The sequence below is a fragment of the Chinchilla lanigera genome, unplaced genomic scaffold (genome assembly GCF_000276665.1).
Source record: "Chinchilla lanigera isolate Chin_1 unplaced genomic scaffold, ChiLan1.0 scaffold00046, whole genome shotgun sequence".
Lineage (NCBI taxonomy): Eukaryota > Metazoa > Chordata > Mammalia > Rodentia > Chinchillidae > Chinchilla > Chinchilla lanigera.
In genome coordinates, this window is record NW_004955447.1 from 17,605,534 (window position 1) to 17,627,669 (window position 22,136).

General features: G+C 42.9%; 1 protein-coding gene and 1 pseudogene across 2 annotated transcripts in view; one reads left to right on the plus strand and one right to left on the minus strand.

Annotated features, from left to right (window-relative positions):
- The window catches only part of LOC102025410, a 9,523-nt pseudogene extending 4,422 nt beyond the window's left edge, over positions 1 to 5,101 (minus strand).
- Scfd2 (sec1 family domain containing 2) overlaps positions 1 to 22,136 on the plus strand; it is a 406,746-nt gene that overhangs the window by 263,544 nt on the left and 121,066 nt on the right. The window lies entirely within an intron of this gene.

Here is a 22,136-nt window from a genome sequence, read left to right on the forward strand (position 1 = left end):
TTTTTTTTGGTTTTTCTCCGGTACCGGGAACCAAACTCACGACCTTGCGCTTGCCAGGCAGGCGCTTTTGCCGCTGAGCTAAATCCCCAGCCCCAAAAAACACAGTGATACTGTCACCCTTGTAGAGATTTGTGCCTCTAATGAGTAATGCAGTCAGAGCAAGTGTTCCTTTTCCACAAGTAAAGGACTTGGGTTGGGTGTTCTTATAAGGCCCTTATAACTGGAATATTCCATTCCTGAAAGCAGAGACTTCTCCTGTATCTCTGAGGGGAATTGGGGGCCTACTTAAACAGTATGTGAAAAAGATCCTTTGTAACAACAATTCAACAGGAGAATTTTTGTTTCTGATGATGACAGTGTACTTTTTTGGAAACTTTTATGGAATTTTTCTGAAGAAGGAAGAAGAAAATGAAAAACTTTATTTTATTCACATTAACTAGATTTTAAGAATATAATCAATCTAAGTAAAAGGATTTTTGACAACTTGTATAAAATGTGTTATTTATACATCTATTACAAAAGTTAGCTTTTAGCAAACTTTATTTATGAACTCAAGCCGTCAGGTCCGAGATACACCTCCACTAAAATGTCCTGCGTCCACTGAGGTGCCCAGCCGCCTACCACACGTGCCACCAGACGTGACTGAGGAAGGGCTCTTGTCTTCAAGGAGGCCGCAGTGTGGGCTTCTTTTCCTGATGAGCTCAGTAGCTGCTTGTATCTTTTTTTAAGCTTGAATATTTAATATTTATAATACAGATATTCTGCCTTTGGATATTGGTGGTATCGTGATAGCGTATACTGAGAATGGATAAAAGTAAAAAAAAAGGCTGCTTTGGCAGTGAAAATCTGTGCTTCCACTAAAATGGTGGAAATTGAGAAGAGCTGCCTACCTAATATGTGAGGGTAATCTTTAAATTGTACTTGCTAGGCATTCTCCATCAGCGGCACAGAGAATATTCAGTTTTCTTTTATGTATTTCTTGGTTTGGAAAAGTCTATGTTATTTGGTATCAATTAAACTAAAAAAGTTTTTATGGATTAACAAAAATGTGTTTAGTGTTGATTTTTCTCATTTTGTTATAAGATGGATATCGCCATCTGTGCCTCATCCACAGTTTGGAAATAAAGACAGTTTAAGTGTATAAATATGATTTGAGAGTTGGACAGACTGAGTGTGGTATTTATATGAGCAAGTGTAGACTTCTATGTAAGAGGTGGCCACCCAGAAGGGCTCAGCCACTTTCCCCTGCCTTCTGTCCCCCTCTTCTCTTCGTGCCCGTTCCTTCTATTCGGGGCTGCAGTAATAGGAGCTTTCCGCAGAGCCACACAGCAGGGCGGCGGAGATGCTCACAGGTGGGATTAATCCCAGGGCCCTCTGCAGCCAGGAGCAGAGAAGGCGCGGTGAGTGCACACAGAGTCCAAGCTGGTGCTCTAGGGCTGGGAGAACAGTTTAGAAACCGCATCCGTGTCCCCTCGTTACCAAGCACTGCCCTCCTCAAATGGAGTGGGCCCTGGGATAATCTGGCCAGTGTGGGATTACTGAGCTGGTGACAGGGCTGCGTTAAAGGGACAGCGGACCTCTTTCACAGTAACATCCCATGGGTCCACTAAAATCCTTATTTGGGGTGGCTGAAGCCAAATGAAGTGACTAAAGGTATTAAAAAATAACCTTTAAATAAAAATACTACCAATGATTACTGGAAAAACCATGGAATGTTTTGATTTATTGTTTTTTACTTTCAGCAGAAGTTAGAAGTCCCAATTTTATATTACATAGTCAGTTTTCAAACCAGACCAAAGCAAGCATCTAGAAAGAACGAGTGACTTAGCCTGCTGTTCACTCGTTTAGCCGTTTGTTCATCAGCTGTTTAGTGTCGCCTCCTTCCTGTCACTTTCCCTGAGCCTTCTTCCCCTCCCCCGACCTCAGTTTCTTCCTCTAGGTGGACTGTAGCATTTTAACCAGACACAAGAGGACAGGTATTGCGTTTTCTTTTGTATGTGGAAACTTTAAAAACAATGACCCAGCAGTAGAAGGGGGCTTGCTGTGGGCCGGGTGAGGGACGTGGGTGGGAGACAGGGGAAGCTGGGCACAAGAGCGTGGAAGGGAGGGTGCAAAGACTGGAGAAGGCGGACGTGAGCGTGCACATCAGCACAGTGGAAGTGTCCCGGTGAAGCCCATTCGTCTGTACACTTAATATGTGTCCAAAAATAAATAATAAATAAATAGCTTTAATCTACTATCTCTTACTTGAAACAAGCTAGATGAAAAGCTTTAGGTTTCAGCATTTTTTATCCAATTTATGCTAAAGAAAAAAAGATCAAGCCAGTCATCACCTCTTAGAAGACTTTCCTGGGGCCAAAATTTAGCTTAGAATCCTTCAAATTGAGGGAGCAAACAAGTCTTCAAGTGTTCTCCCTGTTTTGTGATAGCTGAGACTTGCGTCAGGCTTTGGAACCACAACCACAAGGGTTTAGTGGAAGCAGACCCACTGAGACTGCAGGTTCTCCTTGGCGGCTGGTTCCGGATGCCCAAGAGGAAGGCGGTGCCAGCTGTGGAATTTATATTCCAAGCGAACCTCGGACTGATTGGAATCTCAGTGTCTCTGGAACGCCGCGTTTCCACCGAGGAGGGTTCCCGCCCACACACAGCCTCCCGCCCGGGAGACATTCCCAGCACCGGGATGAAGTTGTCCCTTGAATGACGCAGGGTCACGTGGCGTTGTAGAGTGTGCCACAGCCACGGTGCCGGAGCTCACTCAGCTGCTGGCCATCTTCTGTCCACTTGGGAACCCTCCTGCAGTTAGGCTTATTGGTACTATACCCCATACCGAAAGATATCCAGAGCGGTTTATGGACAGACGTGCTATAATAGAGTGATCAGGCCAGGGCACAAAGAAAATAAAAATAGAAAATAATACGAGGCTAAATGTATGATTAAAAAACCATTAAATGTAATTATAATATTAAGATAAAAGCCCTAACGTCCTAGGCTGTTGAGGTTGAGATTGGTCTAGATTCGGCACAGGGCTTTGTAGCAGCCAAAGAACAAAGGGAACTAAGATCAGTTGGAATTTGGGATCATGCAGTGGGCAGGAGGAATAATGCTGCCCTCCAGACTACACCCTCAAAGTAAGGACTGTGCCTCCTGGAAGATGTACCTTTGGAAGCTGGTGACCTGATTATTCCAAGGGCAGCATTGGAGTCAAGAGATCCATTTAACCCAGCTATTCCCTGACAAGGTATCTTCCCAGAAGAGTTAAAGGGATCATATTACAGTGATACATGCAGACCCATATTTGTGTATAGCAGTACAACCCATAATAGCTAAATCTTGTAAGCAGCCTATATACCCATCGACAGATGAATGGATAAAGAAAATGCATGTCCACACAATGGAGTACTATTCTGCCATAAAGGAGGGTAAACTTGAGTCATTTGTAGGAAGATGGACACACCTTGTCATTAAGTGAAATGAACCAGACACACATTCCTCAGTGTCATGTGCTTTCTCATATGAGAAATTAAAAAATATAAATAAAGAGCAAAATAAAAGATAGGTAACAGGAAATAGGGAGATACATCTTTCGCAAATGAGGGGATGAAAAGATGGAGGGAGGAGGCCAAAGGGAAGAGGACTGAAAGCAAGAGTTAAATCGGGCTGTGCACGCATACCGCTCCCCCTGAGACACGCAGTTGCCTGTATGATAAACATGTACTCATAAAAAATAAAAATCGGGAGAAAAGAATTTATTGAATTGGAGTTACATTCAGTTGCAGATTTTAAATTCTCACCTCAGACACGTTTATCTGCTGGAGAGGAAAGTCCAATCAGAAGGAAGGACTTGGATGTAGAGAAATAAAGCAGGAATTCCAAATTCGATGTAGTCCCAATGGAAAGGATTTTTCTCCCCAAAGTCTGGTTCTACACTTAGATCCCTGTGCCCACGACTCTAATATTTACTGAGCTCTCCCTGCACAAAGGTCCCCAGGAGATACAACATGGTTAACGTGCACCATAAATTGAATCAATTGCCTGTGATGTGTTAGAGAAGTTTAAGGTGGCTTTCTTTAGCCTTTCAGGTAGTTATCAAAAAGCATTAAGGAGCATTGCTTCGTCTAAGATTTACTTTGGACCCATTCATTCATTTATGCAATTAATAATTGTCACACTTCGGCTGTTTGCCAGGCACTGTGGATAAAACAATGAATCAAAATGTCAAGATCTCTGCACACATACAGTTTGTAATTATTATTTAACATCAAGAAGAGAAATTTAACTCTTCTTGCATTATTCCCGGCTGATCAGTCAGTCTCTTAAGTACATACTATCTCATTTCTATTCTGTTCTCTGAATTATCCTGTGAAATAGTTTGGCAGTAATTCATCCCCTCTCCAAAGATGAGGAAAAAATTTAAACTTGCCAAGGTCACGCAGAGTTGGGACTGAGAGCTGGGCCTGCTAACTCCAGTGGCTAACCCTTCTCTATTATACAGTTTCCCCAAGTACGTAGTTTTACTTTATTTTCTGACCTCCAAATTACCAGACAGAAAAAAAAGCACCTATAGAGCTATGGATTTTCCTGAAAATCAAGAAAATGGGGAGAAATAATTAAACCCAGAGGTTTATTAGACCTGCTGCCTCCAATGACCTTAGTGACCCTGGCATATTTCCTAGGCTGACTTTTGGGGCGAGAAGAATAGAAAGATACTCTGTTCTTAATTCTTATTACTATCAACTTTAAAAAGTTCAGTCTCCCGGTAAGAAAAACAATATTTTTCAGTATTTCTTCCTTTTTCTGTGCATCTCTCAATAATTAGTTTGTACTTGACATCCTTTTGTAGTCTGACTTCTTTCCCAGCCTACTAGACAAAATGTCTTTCCTACTCCCAAGTTTAAATAACAAAGAATTGTAGTAAGAGAAGGGTTCCTGACTACCACACAAATCACTGGAGAGCATCCCCAACGGCACTAACCGCCATGCTCCATAGTACACGGACCTGTGACCCCTCCTCGTTTTTCACACGGGGATGCTGGCACCCCGTCACTGGGGCAGAACTGGCCTGGTAATGCTTTCCATCTGCTGGCTCGGCACTAGTCCGCATCGAGCGTCACCTGGATTCTGTCTGATGGCCTCCAGGGCCAAGGCTAGAAGCACTGCAGAAGAGCAGCTACCACGTTCATCTGTCGGCGCTGTTTACTTTGTGAGCAAAACAGAATTTTGCTGAAGTATGTAAAAGAAATTCAGTAGGAAAAAAACCTAGTCAAAAGGCTTTTCCCTCCCATCTCCCCTTCTGTCCTCTCTCCCATATCCTCAAATCCTGACAGATCTCAAATGTCACCTTCTCGAAGGAGCTTTTCCCAACACCTTCACCCTCGATGTGTCCCGGAGGACTTCCTTCATACTGCCTCATATTGCTCTTATTTATTTGTGTTGCCCTCTCTCCCAGTAGACTGTAAACTCTTCAAAGGAGAACAGCATTGTGTCTTTTAAAATTCATAACATACAGGATGTTTCCGTTCAGGAAATGATTTGCAAGTTCACAGAAAATTAGTGATCGCTGTTACTTCTAAATTAAACCTGTAGGAATAAAATATGTGGAAAGTTGCTGTTATAAAAATCATCATAGTTAGACATGTTTTCTCTGTTATAAGAATTCAGGAACAGGAAGCTTAGTATTTTGGGTTTTAGGATATCATTTTAAAGAAAAAAACAACTTTTTTATCACTGAAAACCAACAGGACATTTGAAACTAATCAATATCATTTAAAATTGACCTCAGATATCATCAGTTAAATGACCTGTGCTCATGTCTGTCATTCTAAAATGGGTTTCTGTTTTATTGAAAATTTCACATTATTAGCGTATCATTGTCTAAGAGATCTACATGCTTAGTCTTGGTAGAAGTTATTTTTAAAAGACTACAGACTTTAAAAAATTGATCACAGACTGGCTCGGATCAGGTAGGGAGAAATGATGAGGTGCTTGTAACAGCAATTCTGGAAAGGGGAATATCTGGGAAAGAACTTTGACTTGAGCTAAACCAAGCCTCCTCCCCCTGGCATTAGGACCCTCCACATGATATTCCCAACAGAGGGCTCTTGTCCGTGTGTACCCCGCACACCCAGCCCCTCTTCCTTAGTGCACGGCCCCTACCCCTGCACACAGGAGGTCTTCATGTACCGGCGGGGCCATGTTTGTGGCCCTGTGCTCAGTCAGTCACGTGACCCTGCCTGCCTGCAGGGGAGGCTGGGAAATGTGGGCCACCTGTGTGCCCAAGACAAGGGGGCAAGTGCTCTGGAGAGCAGGTTCTAGCCTCTGAGACCTGGAATCATCTCTGAGGAAAGCCTGTTCTAGGCATGCTGCTATGGAGGTGGACTGGAAAATACAAACACTAGATCTTGGTGTTTGATTTTTGTTTTATTTTTATGCAGTACTGGCGATTGAGCCAGAATACCACCCGTTCTGGGTGAACGCTGTGCCGCTGGTGTATACCCACAGCCTGCCAGGGCTATATGAATCATCAGTATTTGGTGACTGGCAGAAGACAGTACTGACAGTCCTGCCTTTCTCTCTAACTGTCCTTCTGAAGGTGTCTGAAAACTCTTTCTAAAAAGCCACTGAGCAAGGCTCTGAATAGTTTGTCTGTTATAAAGTTACTCTGAATAAGTGACCCCTCAAGTCGTCAGAGTTGTATAAACTGGCTTTCACGTCTACCCTAAGCCGTGCGACCTTCACAGGGATCACAGTCTGCTGCGAAAGAGAACACCATCTGATTAATGCATGTTAATGCTGGCAGGTACAGTGCTGTGCTGACACGTGAAAGGCCTGTCCAGTGGAGAAAAGTCATGAGAGGGCGTGCGCACCGGAAGAACCATTACCTATTCAAAAATAGTTGTAAAAGCATCAGCCAGGACAAGCTGGCTGCTAATGGTTTTAGCGTGGGAGGGAAAACTGCACTGCAATTCTTGGCTCCACGGTGGGGTCAGCTGGATCAGGAGTCCGGCACTGACCTTTCTGTTTGGAGTCTTTCCTGCTGGCTCGCCAGACTCTTGCAGTTTGGTGAGCCAAATAACAGAAACGCAGACAGAGCTCTCTGTGCCTGAACCTTAGGCCTCCTCTGCTAGTTCTTTGTGATAATCATTAGCTTGCTTAAGATCCAAAGCAGAGCAGTCACCTAAGACCTACCATCCTTAATCTAAATTAAATCAGTGAACGGCCACCAGAGAAGCCATTGGGAAGATGGGGTGGGCAGCTGACCAGCACAGATACTAACTGTATATTACTTGTTTGGAATGGACTTTTTTTTTGACTAACCTGATGGGCACAAAAGAACAGGAAAATTTTAGCAATATTGATACAGCCACACATTAACCCAGTGCCAATGTTGTACCAGCCCTTTGAGTCCAATAAAAATCCTAGAAGAATTTTTACTTCTTTTACTGATGAAGTAATGTGGCCTTTTTATAATCAGACCAATCAGAACAATAGTATTGTTCAAATCAACCAATATCTATGGGTAAAATATTATGAATGTAAAGATTTTAAATCAACTCTAACCCCATTACCTACAGAGAATCACTCTATTTTGGTAATTTTCTATCAATTTATGGGAATGTGTTTGTAAAAGTATACATATAGTAACATAAATAAGGCTTTAAATACAAATTAACCTTTATATCAGGGGTACATCCCAAGCTAGTTATTTTCAAAACTGTATTTTTAATAGCTGCATTATACCCTAAGATTTACTAGTATTTATTCAGGCATTTTTCTATTTTTGCACATTTCAGTTGTTTCCAGCTTTTGAACATCCTTGTGCATAAATCTCTGTCCTTATCTCTGATTACTTCCTTAGGATAAAGTCCTAGAAATGGAATTACTAGGTCAAAGGTCGTAACCCTCATTAAGGCTCCTGGTGACTGTGGGTCACACTGTATCCCAGGAAACTTGCTGCCGTTCATTCCCATCCTCTGGATAGAGGAAGACCTTTCTTACCAAAATCGTTTCAACATTGAAGATTACTTTACTTTCCAGAGAGAAATTGGATGTGTGCTGACCTCTGCAGCTCTAAGGACTGCAGAACTTAATACCTTGGGTACATACTGCATGAGAGGGTATTACAACAAACCGAATTGTAGCCATTCTTTAGTGTCAAGGCTAACAGGAGCAGACACTGCCATCCAAGACATATCCTGCACAAGTGCGTGCCTTACATTGTTCTTAATGAACCAGGTCAGGCTAGATGAGTTTTGTTAAATTTAGATGTCCTAAGCATCCTTTGGGAGGGTTGAGTTTGGTCTCCAGATTGAGACGCTGGGTCTCTTTCCCAGAAATGCCTAACAATAAAGGGAATTCCAAGCGTGAAAACTGCACTGTATGGGCCCAGCAGAGTTTTCCTGCTGACAGAAAATTGATTGACTGAATATGAATCACTCTGACTTGAGTGATTCTGTCCACTCAGGATGAACTGGTGAGAAATCACCAGAAGGAAATTGGCCTCTGAAGTGTGAGAGCATTGGATTACTGCCGTCAGGATCAATGCTTGTCAGGAGCATTGCGTTTTATTTTAAACAACTCTGAGTTGTGTAAGATTTAGATCGGCCTTTCCCTAGTATGCATGTACTACTGATTTTCTTTTCCATTTTAGTAATCTACAAATAAATTTGTGATAGATATAATTGGTAATGCTTGTTTTATTCTGTAACAATATAACATTGTCACCAACCCTTTCTTAAATGCTTTACAATGTCACAGAGCTTAACTAGTCATTCAGTAAATATCAGTGTCCGTTATAGTCCTTGAGAATACAATCAATGACGTTCCGTCCTCATGGAGCTTACGTTCTGGCGTGGGAAGACAACACACAAATCTATGGCAGCTCACACGCTGATCATTGCTTTGGTGAGCAGCGGATCGGGGGGGAGGGAGCAGGGAGGAAGCAGTGAGGCGGGTGTGCTGTTCTGTGTGGTGTGGTGAGCAGGGCCACCTTGAAGGAGAGTTTTGAACAGGCCTGCGGAGAGCTGAGCCGGGTGCTTCGTCCGTCCCAGGGGATGAGCTTTCAGGCTCGGGCACAGCGAGTGTGAGGCCCTTGGATGGGGACTCGCCAGGTCTCCTCCGGGAACCACAGCCAGGGGACCAGAGGGAGCCGGGGGAGTCGGAGGACAGGGTGGCAGAGCTCAAGTGGGACACGGTTGGCCTTCCTAGGGACTGTGGCTTTGGCTCTGCGTGAGAAGCGGATACCCCGTTTTGAGCCGAGAAGTGACAGGGTTTGACTCCAAGTTTCGGGGGTAGCAGAGGCAGTTTATCCACAGAAACGGGAAGAAAAGAGGAATGGATAGCACAGGTGCAGAGTTTCGGGGTGGGAGGCGGGAGTGCCTGGAAAGCCTGTCTGATGCTGCTGCTTCTTGGTGAAGCCGAAAACCAAGCGAACGGCTAAAGTAAGAACCAGGAGCAGGTGGCCAAGGGAGTGAGCCCTGCCCTTGTAAGTGTGAGCCCGTAGGGGCCAGAGAAATGTGGGAGGAATTTAGACTGATGTGGTCATCAGTGCCGGGACTATCACTGAATTTAAAGGTCCAGTGATACAAAGTTTATTCTTGAAATTATTTTCACATTTTCCTTTGGCTAACATCTTTCCCAGCTTTCAACGTGTAGCCAGCATTGGTACGTGATAACCCTGAGTCTAGTTGTAAGAACTAAAATCCTGGACTGATAAAGCTGCCTTAGAAATCATCTGGCTCTGTCCCCCGCTTTTATAGATAAGTGAGAGACCTTGAGGCCAACAAAATGACCCTCCCAGGCCCCCAACTCATGGTTTGTGGAGCTGATGTCCAGTCCTGTCTCCCAGTTCCCAGCCCAGTGATCTTCATACTGCAACAAATAGCTCAGCGCTTTTCCCCAAAAATAATTTTTGAAGAACTTAATCTTATAATATTGGATATTTTTAAGTCTCATATTCTGATAGAATCTGAAGTGTTTAATGTTGAAGCAGAGTTGGTCAAGTACTCTCAGATTTTGTTTGTTTGTAAAACCCGCGTAGCACTTGCTGCCCCGTCTTTCATGCTGACCATAGATGGAAACCAGGTCGCATCGCCACCATCACCATCAGGAATCTGGGTGCGTTACCTCAGTCTTCCACACAGTGTGTTTTCATTTAGGTTGTTTTTACTCCTTCCCCTCCTCGTTTTTCATCTGTGAGTGAAATGTTTTCCATGTTTATTTCTAGTGGGTGAAGTGTGGTCCATGTGGTACCATTGCATAACCACCCTCTCCCCTGGATAATTGCCCTCCTTATTTTTAGGAAACAAAAAATAGCCTATTGTGTTATAATTAGTCAGTGGTGCGCACCCAAATATGATTATTATGGCAAGAACTTTTGCTTTTTCTCTTTTTTAGGGGTGGGGATATGGGTAGGAGCAGAAGGGAGGATAAGATTTTGCTAATTTTTTAATGTCCTGAAATACTTGGGAAATCTTAGGAAGGATTCATGGTTTTTCAAGTCCTCTAAAAGACTTTTAAAAAAATCCATACAAAATCCATCTAAAAAGAAAACTTCTAAACAAAGACATATTTCTTTTCACTTATCTTCTAGTGACCTCTCACTCTGGTCTGGCATCATTCATTTATTTTGTTTGGTACAAAGAAGATTTATAATACGCATGGCTAAAGAAGAGTTCAGGAATTATAGCTAGATAGAAATCTTGAAGCACTGGAGTTTTGACTGTTGAAAAACAATATTATAACACTATATTTTGTCCAGTTTTTTTGAATCTACTTGAGCCCTAAAAAAAGCAGAAAACATTAGCACAGAAGAGATACGATTATCGTTCTTTCTGTTTTATGATCCTGTATGATCCAAAAATGCTAACCAAAAAACTGAATTTGTGACAGCAGATTTATTTCCATGGCAACTAACTATAATGTTACAAACATGAGATTATTGTTTAGCTCAGCATGAAAGTTAGGAAAAGTTCCTATTTGAATAGGATCATCCAAAAACAGTACCAAGGGGAATATTATCAGAGGTGCTTCCAGCAATGATTTCTTCTCAAAAATGTTCTCATTCCCAGGGCTTTGTTTTAGCTGCTTGGGGTTTTATTTCTTGTTGTTGTTTAATGTTTCAGTTTTGTTTGCTTATTTTATTTCCCCAGGTGACTCGGGTGAGAAAATGGCTATTTTTAGCACCAGAAACCCCTCTAGTAAGAAGCAGTCTCTGCCTTTGATTAATTCTTCCTTCATAAATAAGATTTATTTTGGAAATTTGGTCAAAAACATCTGTACATTGTGCCAGACAAACATCTGTCTTCCTACAAGAGCTGCTGGCCTTCTGATGTGAGACAAATGCCTTTTGCTCTTTGTAAGACCCTGACAGAGCACAGTTACAGAGAGATGCTTCATTCTTTAATCCAGAGTGCCTCTTTGTGGTCCAAACAAGTTACTGCAGAAGGAAGACGAGACTTCTGAACGTCGTCGTTTAGCTCTCCATTCCTCTCCTCCTCAGATACACTCAATTTTCAAAGACAAAATATACACACAGAGCTGTGATGCCGTCCTGGAAGACAGCCAGGGTTAGAGGGCACTCTACTTGAGCTGGTTTTCTAATGCTGATAGGAGACACGTGCTGAGCAGTCTTCCGAGTCTTATCTGAACTGCCTGGTGATTGAAGGCACACCCTCGAGAGAGCTGGCTTCCCCCAGGGTGCCTGCTGTTGTTCTGCTGCTTCTTCCAGTGGTTAGGTTAGGTGTAATTTTTTACCTCACTTTTTAAATCCCTTACTGCAAGTTCCTTCAGGAAAGAGCTGTCGTCTTCCTCACCCTGGGTTCCCATTACACAGTCCAGTGTATGGCATCTAGTGTATCTCCAGCAAATGATGAAAGAATAATAGGTGTTGAAGGACCAACTAGGGTGAATCAGAGGCATAAAATCCATCGTGGCCTATGACCTGCCCACTGGAATGTATGGGTACTTTTTATATATTTTATGCTCTTAACCTTTTTGAGTTACCTTAAATGTAGTTCATATTGCTTAATGAGAAACTGAGGTAGCAAATAGCAGACACTATAACAAAGCTGGACATTTTAATGTAGCTCCTCTTTCTCTCCCTCCTGACTTGCTGACTTTTGGGTTATTTCACTAGGTCATTAGCTTGTAATCTCTATTTTTTATTTAAAACATCTGCCATTATTATACCAGTAAAATGTTCTACTGGTTACTACATGCTCAGAGCCAAAAATTATTTGCGATGCCATAACAACAGGGAACGCCTAAGGATCCACAGCCTCAGGATCCCTACCGATTTTTGATTGTCCCGCTACCATCTTCCTCAAAACATGCTGTCTAAGGTACTGTTATGTAAAAGAAGCATTTAAATATGTTTTGAGAATTGAGCTTTATCTCATTAAACTCCTGTGTTCAGTCAACACATACCTTGTTGATCTCCTGCTCTGTTCTGGCATTGTGCAAGGGTTAAGAAGTTGTAGGAGAGGGTAGACCATCCTTTGTGGGCCTCAGGGAGAGCCCAGGGAAGGCCTCAGGCAGTGTGACCTGTTCGTAATGGAGGCAGCACAGCAGAGAGCTGGGCTTACGAGGGGCTTGAGAAATGCCACGCGGATTGAATTCACGGGCTCCCCAGAGTCAGTGGATCACCTTTGGGTATTGCAAAGTCAGTCTGAGAGTCCTGTGGGATGGCAGGAAAGGATAGCCACACATACACAACACACACACACACACACACACACAGAGTCACACACAGCCACACACAGCCACACACCACACTCATAGTGTTAACAGGGTCAGGACAAGGAAAGGGCCCCTGAGTTACAGCGTGCCCATAACGAAGCAGACTGTGCCGTAGTCTCTCTCACCTCCCCCAAGGTGGGTTACTGACTTCAACTTCATAAGAACTGTGAGCCCCTCTTCCCCAGACCTTTCTGCAAGTCCCTCCTTTTGCCTGAACACCACTGCCACTCTCCAGACCCCGTCCCTTTTGTCCAGCAAGAAGTCTCCTCTGTCATCAAGTCCCGTGCTTCTGCACTGTGGCACCTGCCGCGCCATACCGCGGCGCAGGGTGTCCCCGCCTCCCTGTACGTGGTAGAGACGGTGTGTCTGCTCTTCTCCAGGGTGGAGCCCACGCCTGGCACCTCAGTGCCGAATAAAAATGTGTTGGCCAAATAGATAACTGCTTAACTGCCAGCGGCTCTCTGGTATACCACCTTTGTATGTGACTTCAGAATGCCAGATATCATGTAGTGACCCTTTTCAGGCTGAAGGAAGAGAAGAGGGGGACATAAAAGTCCCAGGTGCATCGAATTCAAGCAGTAGTATTCTTTCTTCGGTGGTAAACGTGGGAGATTTCTTGGAATATGAAAATATATATTCTTTTAAATAAGAAGGAAACGATGTAATCTAGCTTCTGCCCTTGAGCTGTTTCCTCACGTAGAAGTGAGGGCTGGGCCTGATAATGGCAGACATTTGCCGGAGCAAGCCTCATTTTTGAGAGCTGTATTGTAAACAACACAAAGTCGTCTTATTCCTGCTAATACTCACATAATGCTGATTGGGGTTCCATAACGTGCGCATGAGTAGTCTAGAAGAAAAGGCGAAGCGACCGCCCAACAGACTTTTAGCACAAAAGAGCTAAATGATTTTTTTTGATGAACTAAAACGATGGAAAAAGCCACTAAAAAAAATCCCAAATAGTAAAAGGGAAAACATCCTTGCAGTTGTTGCAGTTTTAAAAAGGAAAAGGAGGATTGTGTACAAGGGCACAAGTGGACGTTTACAACGAAAAGGAGCTACTTAGGGAGTTCTGTTACTGCTCTGCACAGGAAATAGCCCATGAATTTGCAGGGAAATTCCATCTAAGAAGTAAATTAAGGCCAGGAAAGGAGCCCAGCTGTATTTACAGGGTAGTACTGGATCAATGTGGACTAATGATTTGACGTGGTGTCCTTCTGCAGTGTACTAAAAGGGAGTCCCGGGAAGGTACTGGAAAGTGAAGGAAGAATGATCCATGCTAAATGGGCTTGCTTTCCTCGTCTCCAAGCGATGGCCGTTTTTCTGGAGTTCCCGGCAGCCTCCGAACATCGGAGTACAATGTGTGTGCTGTCAGCGAGGCCGCCATGGGGAACTGGGGCGGGAGCTCCGCAGCTCCTCTCCTCTGCGACAGTCGCAGTGTGGCGCGGTTCAGACCAGCGAGGGCCCCTTCCTGTCATAAATAAGATTACTTTCATTTCACTTGTGGAGTGTGCTATTCCTCAGAGTAATGAATTTCCTCTGTGCCTTTGAGCACACAAACATGGTTTTCATTAGCTTTCTCTCTCTTGACAAAAAGGGAGGGGAGGAAGGTAGAGGAGAGAGCCTGAGCAAAGTTAATAAGACGTCAATGAGCTCCATAAGCACAGATGTATTTTTTTGCAGGCTGGCTGGAACGAGCTTGTGAGCCATACCAGAAAGGTGCATCTTCATCTCCTAAAGTGCTAAGAAAGGGAAAGGGGTGCGGAGCACAGAGTTTGCACTGCATGAGTAAAGGAAGGAAAGCGAGATAAGGTTGTTTTCTCAAGTCTTGTGTTAGAGGAGCTGCATCCAGAATCCCATGAGAGAGGCCGCAGACAGGCGAAAGGCCAGGCTCCTGTGCATGCGTGGAGCGCTCGCAGCGAAGCCGCCCACTGGACCCGCAGTGCAGAGCGGTCTCTGCACCCACCTCCCTCCCTGCCTCTCCGTGTGTGTGTGTGTGTGTGTGTGTGTGTGTGTGTGTACGCATGTCTCTCTGTGTGTGTTTATGCTAATAAGACGTACAGCCATTCTGAATTTCAAATCCCCCCTGAGATTTGTAAGTTAGGCAGTTCAGAGGACGAAAGATACAGTCGTTCGATTTTACGACTTAGAACCTCTTGTCAGGGTGACGGGTGATAACAGGGCTGGGCTTTTCTTGTTGATGTTGCATACTTGAACCTGAAAGCTATTTAGGGTCCATTGACCCTTTGACTTCTGCCAGGATCTTTTTAACTGTTGTTTTTAGAAATTTCTGGGCAGTAAGCAGAGAATGAAGTGTTCTCAAATTATTCCAGAGAAGGAATTAAGCCATTAAAAAGAAAAAGTCTAAAACTGGCTTTTCACAATTACTAATTCGCAGTGGAAAATCCCAGATTTGTTTTCCCAGAATCTTTCTCTCTCCCCTCAAATCAGTGTCCATCTCAGCCTCTAATGCATAGTACGGTATTTGCTTATTTATACCCCTAGAGAGGAAGAAATAATAATATTATGAAAGCATCAAGGAATTAAATTCCAGGTCTTAGGTTGTCATTGACAGTTCACTGCAGACCAAACATTCACCCAGAGCAGAAGGTTTGAAGCGTTTCACAGTGGTTCAGTGGGGTGTCTTCCAGCCCTGCCTGACCTCCCAGATAGGTATTCTTTGGAAGGACAGCTGGTTTCCATTTGAAATGTGAAGGACGAAGTTATTTAAGGAACCAGTGCCTCATAGGTGAAGGCTACTTCCCTGAAACGTACACAGTGCGCAAGAAGCCTTAAAAACAAGCTTCCATTCCACTTAGCTGTGGTGCAGGAAATTGTTTCTGGCTTGTTTTTGTTTTGAACAGAGAAACTATTGCATATTAAAAATTCCCGTAGTTGCATTTGCTCAGTAGTGTGCTGGTCTCTAGTCAAATCCTTCTCAGTAAATCATGTCAGCTCTCTCACTGTTTTGATTGGAAGCATGAATTGTAACATAGAAAATCTCTCAGGACGGTAAACCTCTGCAGCTGTGGAAGGCTGGAGCTATTTACTTTCAGTATGAAAGGAACCTGAGTGACTTCTTTGGGGAAAAAGCTTAGAGTGAAATTCATAAGGTGCGCAAAGATTTAGGATGAAGGTTTTATTGTGAGCACAGACCCATAACATTATCCTCGTAGAAATAGATACAGAATAGTGACAGTTGTTCCCAGAATTGGCAAAGTAGTATTCTGCTGTCTTTTTGGCTGTTGATTAGAGTCCAAATGTAAAATATGAAATCAGACACATTTAATGCTCTACAACAGGGTTTGACCTGATTGCTTTTTCAAGGTACTCTTCAGAAATCTTTATTTCCTGACGGCGTTTTGCAAGGTTTGCTATTAGTGCTTTTATGACGTTAACTCTTCTTGGAAGAAAGAGGTGCAGAAATTTTAAATTTTCATTATTCTAAGAGCATGGCTGACTAGACTACCCCCTGCTGTAGTTGGGATCTGAGGAATGTCCTCAGTATAAAAACATATGTTGGAGGGGCGGGATCCCAAAGAATAGGAAAAGGAGCAAAAGGAGTCAGAACTTTCTGGTTGAAAGCTGGGACCAATACCATGCCCAGGAGGCTTCTTTTCGATGTTGTTTCTTTGTTCATTCCTTTACGTAATAATGTATTCCTTTAAAACTTGTTTCTTGAGCATCTACTGTGAGGCCAGAGCTGTTTCATGTACTGCGGTGGGGTCTAGTTTGAGGACAAGTTCCCCACAAGGACAGGGATTGCTGCTAAGAATGTTTTGTCCTCATTGCTGTAGCGTGAGGAGCGGCTGGACTCCCCGGTCAGCCTTGACGGAGAGAAGTCAGGGTGTCTGCCTCTGAGAACACAAACCTGTGTCCTTGACTGTTCTTTTCATTTCCAGTGTCTTTGCTGCTGTGTAGAAGCTATCATTCATTTTATAGGCAATTTTCTAATTGGATATAAATTTCTGTCATGCCCAGAGAGCAGCACATGGCCCCCAAAAAGACTTCACAGAGAATAGCTTCAAGTAATTTCAAGAAAGTTAACTGTAAAGGTTTGTAGTAATTTTAAAGTTAAACTGTCAGGGCTGGAGATTTAGCTCAGCGGCATAAGCGCCTGCCTGCAAGCGCAAGGTCCTGAGTTTGATTCCCGCTACCAAAAATCAATCAGTAAATAAAGTCAGCTGTCAGGTACAGACAGCAGGAAGATCTTGCATATGCTACGGAAACGTAGCGAATGTATTTTCTTTGGGGCAAGACCAGCATAATAATTACAGAATAAACTTTTAAAATGTTAGCTCATCAAAACAAGTGCAAGGTTTTTGGAAACTAGAGTTACAGGGAGGCTGGACATTGCACGAGATGTGAGATGGGATAAGGTCATCTCCAGCCGAATCGGGGGAAGAAGAGGAAGCGCAAGCCCCTGACCCCGAAGGTGATGTGCGCTAAGCTGTCGGTGCAGCCCGGGGAGCACAGTGAGCACACAGCTCCTGCAGCCCAGAGGGCCGAGGAGCTCGTGTCTGGGGAAGGATGCAAGCCCCCAGGCGGAAACCGCACTGAGCCATCCTGTGTTCCCATCCAAGATGTGCGTGCTGTTCCTGGCCTTGTTCCTCAAAAACCAAGATAGCTTAGAGTCAGGTAAAGTCCTGAGAAATGCGGTTAAACTGGGAATCGGGGACTGATGGTCAGTGAGGACAGACACCATATTAACAAAAAGCAAAATCGTAGTGTTCTGTGGCCTGTAGAAATCCAGGTGAAATGACTGAAGTCTACAAATTAAGGTTATATAAAAAGTCAACTCTAAGTCTTAGTGTTACTAGAATTAGGAGAAAGCCATACCCAGTTGTGAAGCCTTGGGCGAGATATTTCACTTCTTAATACCTCTGTTTCTTCTTTTGTAATTGAGATTCCAAAGTGTATTCAGAAGCAGACCTGTCCTGAAAGGTTCTTGCTGAAAAAAGACATTCTTTAGCCAAGAAATTTGAAAATCTTTGTGTACCATGATTTTCTTTAGTATACTCACTATTCACAGTTGGTATTAAAAGCTCTCAAAAGGCCATCTTTAAGGACAGCTTAGTTAACCTGATGGATATCAGCCGTTAATTTCCCAGTTTGTTTCGCCATGGAATCCCTTGTTCATGTCATTCCTGTGAGGACTTCAAAAAATGCTCCGGGCAAGACTGGACTCCAAGATCTTTAAGCTCTCTAGAAGGAAGTTAGCCCAAGATGGAGGAAGGGCTATGCAGCACTGGGAAATCTGTTACTTCTAGAGCTCATGCTGGAGGAAAATGGTAGCTTGCAAGGAATAGGAGTTTATACCCATTTGCAGATGATGATAGGGTTATCACAAGTACTTGGGAGGACAGGCTGACAGTCCATAGGAAAGTATTACAGTGTGCACAGTGCTTCTGAATCCGCTGTTAGGCTTGGGTCTCCACCTTGGGGCGTAGACTGCTCTATCAGGAGTACGTGCCTATTTTGCACCATGACAAGAGCATGCACGTGAAGGATACGTATTTAAGTGGTGGCTACTCTCAGGTACATAGTGCTGCACGACAGAGAGCTATACAACTGGAAGATACTTCTCTTGGACTTTGCGGCAGTCATGTTCTATTAAGTTTGAGTTCATGCCCATTAAAACAATATCAGCAGCTTTCTACAGCTTGCCTCTCAACATGTGCTAGGCATTCAGTTTCAGCAGTTTCATAAACTTGCATGTAATCTGTATTTTCTGTCTGGCCATTTTTCACGTTGAAAATGTTTTATATAAGCACCTTTCCATTCCCTGACCCATGGCTAACTTTTTCATCTGTCCCTCACTTCCCTGCCTCACTGAGCGTGTTTACAGAGCTATAATGTCCTTCCAGCATTGTTAAGTGCTATTCACTGGACTTTAGGGAGAGCAAATTAATACGGTAGATTGAAAAATTAAGGCGTAGGCTAGCTTTCTTGCCTCTGACATGCTTTAGTCCCTGTTCATTGTGCTTTATCCTTCTTTTGTGCTGCTTCTTCCCCCAGCCTTGTGCTGGGGTGGGGGTGGGGGTGGGGGTGGGGATGGGGATGGGGATGGGAAGGCGCCTGTCATCCTGTACAGACCGCACCAGTGGGCTCCCTGGCCCGGTGGCCCCTGCTTGGGATTGGCTAATGGGAGGCACCCACTGTAGAGCTCAGCAGGAGGAGGAGGATACCACGTCCACTGACCTCCTCGTTCAGTGTTTTGGATACTTTTTCATCTGTTATCTCTTCAGGCTTAGGCCTGGCCTATTGCTAGCCCAGTACTGCTACTTTCCTTAACCCCTGCCCACAGTTTTATAAGTATACAGTGCTGTAGATTGTAAGTTATAAAATTACCTAAAATTGCCTCGCGTGAGTGTGCCGGCTGTTTCCTGCAGAGACTTTGAGTAACGTACCTGCCTTCCTCTCGTTGTCTCTGACCGTTGCATTGTCTGGCCCCACGCCTTTCAGCAGAGGTGAGGTCAAGTCCACTTTCATAAAGAAGCCCTTCTGCTTCACGTGAATCTCTTTTAAAAAGTTCAGCTTATTGCTATAATTTAGATGTACATAAAGATCATATTCATCACAGGGAATTTGTACCTGTCTATGGTGCATTTTAATTCCTCCTTTTCTTCCCAGTCCCCTCCCCTCTTCAGCCTTGCTTCCACTCCCTGTTTACAAAGCTTTCTTTCCATTTTATTTTTCTTAAATCATTTTTTCATTTTTCTCCTGTCCCCTTCCCCCTCCCTAGTTCGTCTCTGTTGAGCAGTTTCTTCCTGTTTCACAATATCCATTGTACATCTTGGTGCTCGTTTACTCTTTCACACACCAGTTTCTCACACCAGGGAGACGATGCAGTAGTGACACGTGTGTCCTATTTATTTCACTTAAGAGTGCAGCCACAAGGTGCATCATTTACCTAGAAGTGTCTCAAGTTTATCCTTCCTTATGGCTGCCCAGCACTCTTGTATAAAAATGCCACTTCTTTTTTTTATCCATTCCTTGGTTGATGGGCATTTGGGTTTATTCCAAGGTTCAGCTTCTATAAATTGTGCTGCTATGAGCATGGGTGCGCATATGTCACTGTGGTGTGATGTTTATATTCTTCTGGGAAGATACACAGAGGGGCAATAGCTGGGTTGGCTGGGATCTCCAATCCTAGTTTTGAGGAATCTCCACACTGATCTCCATAGTGGTTGGAATAGTCTGCACTCCCACAAACAGTAGACAAAGGTTCCTTTTCCCCCACAGCCCCTCCAGAATTTGTTATTGGTTGATTCTTGATGATAGCCATTCTTTCTGGGGTGAGATGGAATCTTAGCCTTGTTTTAATTTGCATCCCTCAAATGACCAGTGATGTGGAACATTTTTTCATATATTTATTTGCCATTTGTATTTCTTCACCTGAGAAGTGTGTGTTAATCTCAGATGCCCATTTTTGGATTAAGTCTTTGAATTTGGAGTGCATGATTTTTTTTTCAGTTCTTTATATGTTCTAGGTATAAGGCCTTTGTCTGAGAGACAGCTGGCTAAAATTTTTCCTACTCTGTTGGTTGTCTTTTCACTCTGTTCATGATTTATTTTGATGTGCAAGAGCTTTTTAATAGGATGAGATCCCAGTTGTTGGTTCCCTTTGATACTTCCTGTGGGGTCGGGTTTTGCTCATGAAATCTTTACCTACACCTGTGTCTTTAAGCGTTCTGCCTATTCTCTTTTCCAGCAGATTTAGATTTTATGTTTTAATACTTAGCTTAGTGCATGGTGATGGACATGGGTCTAGTTTTAGTCTTAGACATGTAGAAAGCCAGTTTTTCCAGCACCATTTATTAAAGAGGCTATCTTCCTTCCACTGAAAGTATTTGGCTCCTTTGTCAAAGATAAGGTGGCTGAGTGTGTTTGCAGTTTTTTCTACATCTTCTAATCTGTTCCACTGATCCTTAGTCTGTCCTTTTGCTAGTATCATGCTGTTTTTATCACAGTAGCTTTGTAGTATAATTTCAAATCAGGGATTCTGATACACCCTGCCTTGCCTTTGTTGCCCAGAACTGTTTTTCCTATTCTAGGTCTCTTCTGGTTCCAAATGAATTTTAGGATTGTTTTCTTTAGTTCTGTGAGGTATGCTAATGGTATTTTGTTTGGAATTACATGAACTCTATATAACAATTTTGAGACTATAGGCAATTTTGACTATGTTGATGTTTTCCTATCCATGAGCAAGGGATATCTTTCCATTTTCTGAGGTCCTTTTCACTCTCCTTTATCAGAGTAGTTTTCAGGGTGTAGATCTTTTACTTTGGTTAGATTGATTCCTAAAGTATTTCATTTTTGGATGCTATTTTAAAGGGTGAGGTATCCCTAATTTCTCATTAAGTTTGTTGTTTGTGTACAGGAATGATACTGATTTTTGAGTGTTGACTTTGTATCCAGCTACACTACCTAATTTGGTTATAAAACCTACAAGTCTTGATGTAGTTTTTGGGGTCTTCTATGTCGAGTATCATGTGATCTGCAAATAATGATAATTTTAACTTCTTCCTTTCCTATCCTTATTCCTTTTATTTCTTTCTCTTGTCTAATTGCTCTGGCTAATGTTTTCAGAACTATATTGAATAGGAGTGGTGAGAGTGGACATCCTTGTCTTGTTCCTGACTTTATAATAAAAGCTTTCAGTTTTTCACTATTTAATGTGATGTTGGCTATTAGTTTGACATAGATGACTTTTATCAGATTGAGAAAAAGACCATCTATTCCAATTTCGGTAGGGTTTTTGTCATAAAGGGGTGTTGGACTTTGTGAAATGCTTTTTCTGTGTCTGTTGAGATGACCTTGTAATTTTTTCTTTGGCTCTATTGATATGATATATTCTGTGTATTGATTTGCATATGTTGAATCACCCCTGCATTCCTTCAACGAATCCTACTTGGTCATAGTGTATAATCTTCTCGATGATTTCCTACATTCTGTTTGCCAGTATCTTATTGTGGATACCCTGATATCTTCTGTCTATGTTTGTTAGGGAGGTTGGCCTGTAGTTTTCTTTTTTCATTGGGTCCTTCTCTGATTTTGCTACTAGGGTAATACTTGCTTCCAAGAATGATTTTAAAAATGTTGCTTCCCTCTCAACTTCATTAAAACTTTTAAGCATTAGTGGCATTAGATTTTCTCTAAATTTCTTCTGGTATTCAACAGTGAATCCATGAGGATGTGGACTTTTCTTTGTTGATAAACTTTAAATTACATTTTCAATTGCACGAACTGATATTGGGTTATTTAGAATTTTTGTATCTTCTGGATATATTTTTTTAAATCTCATGTATCTAAGACTCTGTCCATCTCTTCTGTGTTTTACATCTTCTTAGAGTACTGATTCTCCAAGTAGGTATTGATGATCTTCTGGACTTTCACAGGAT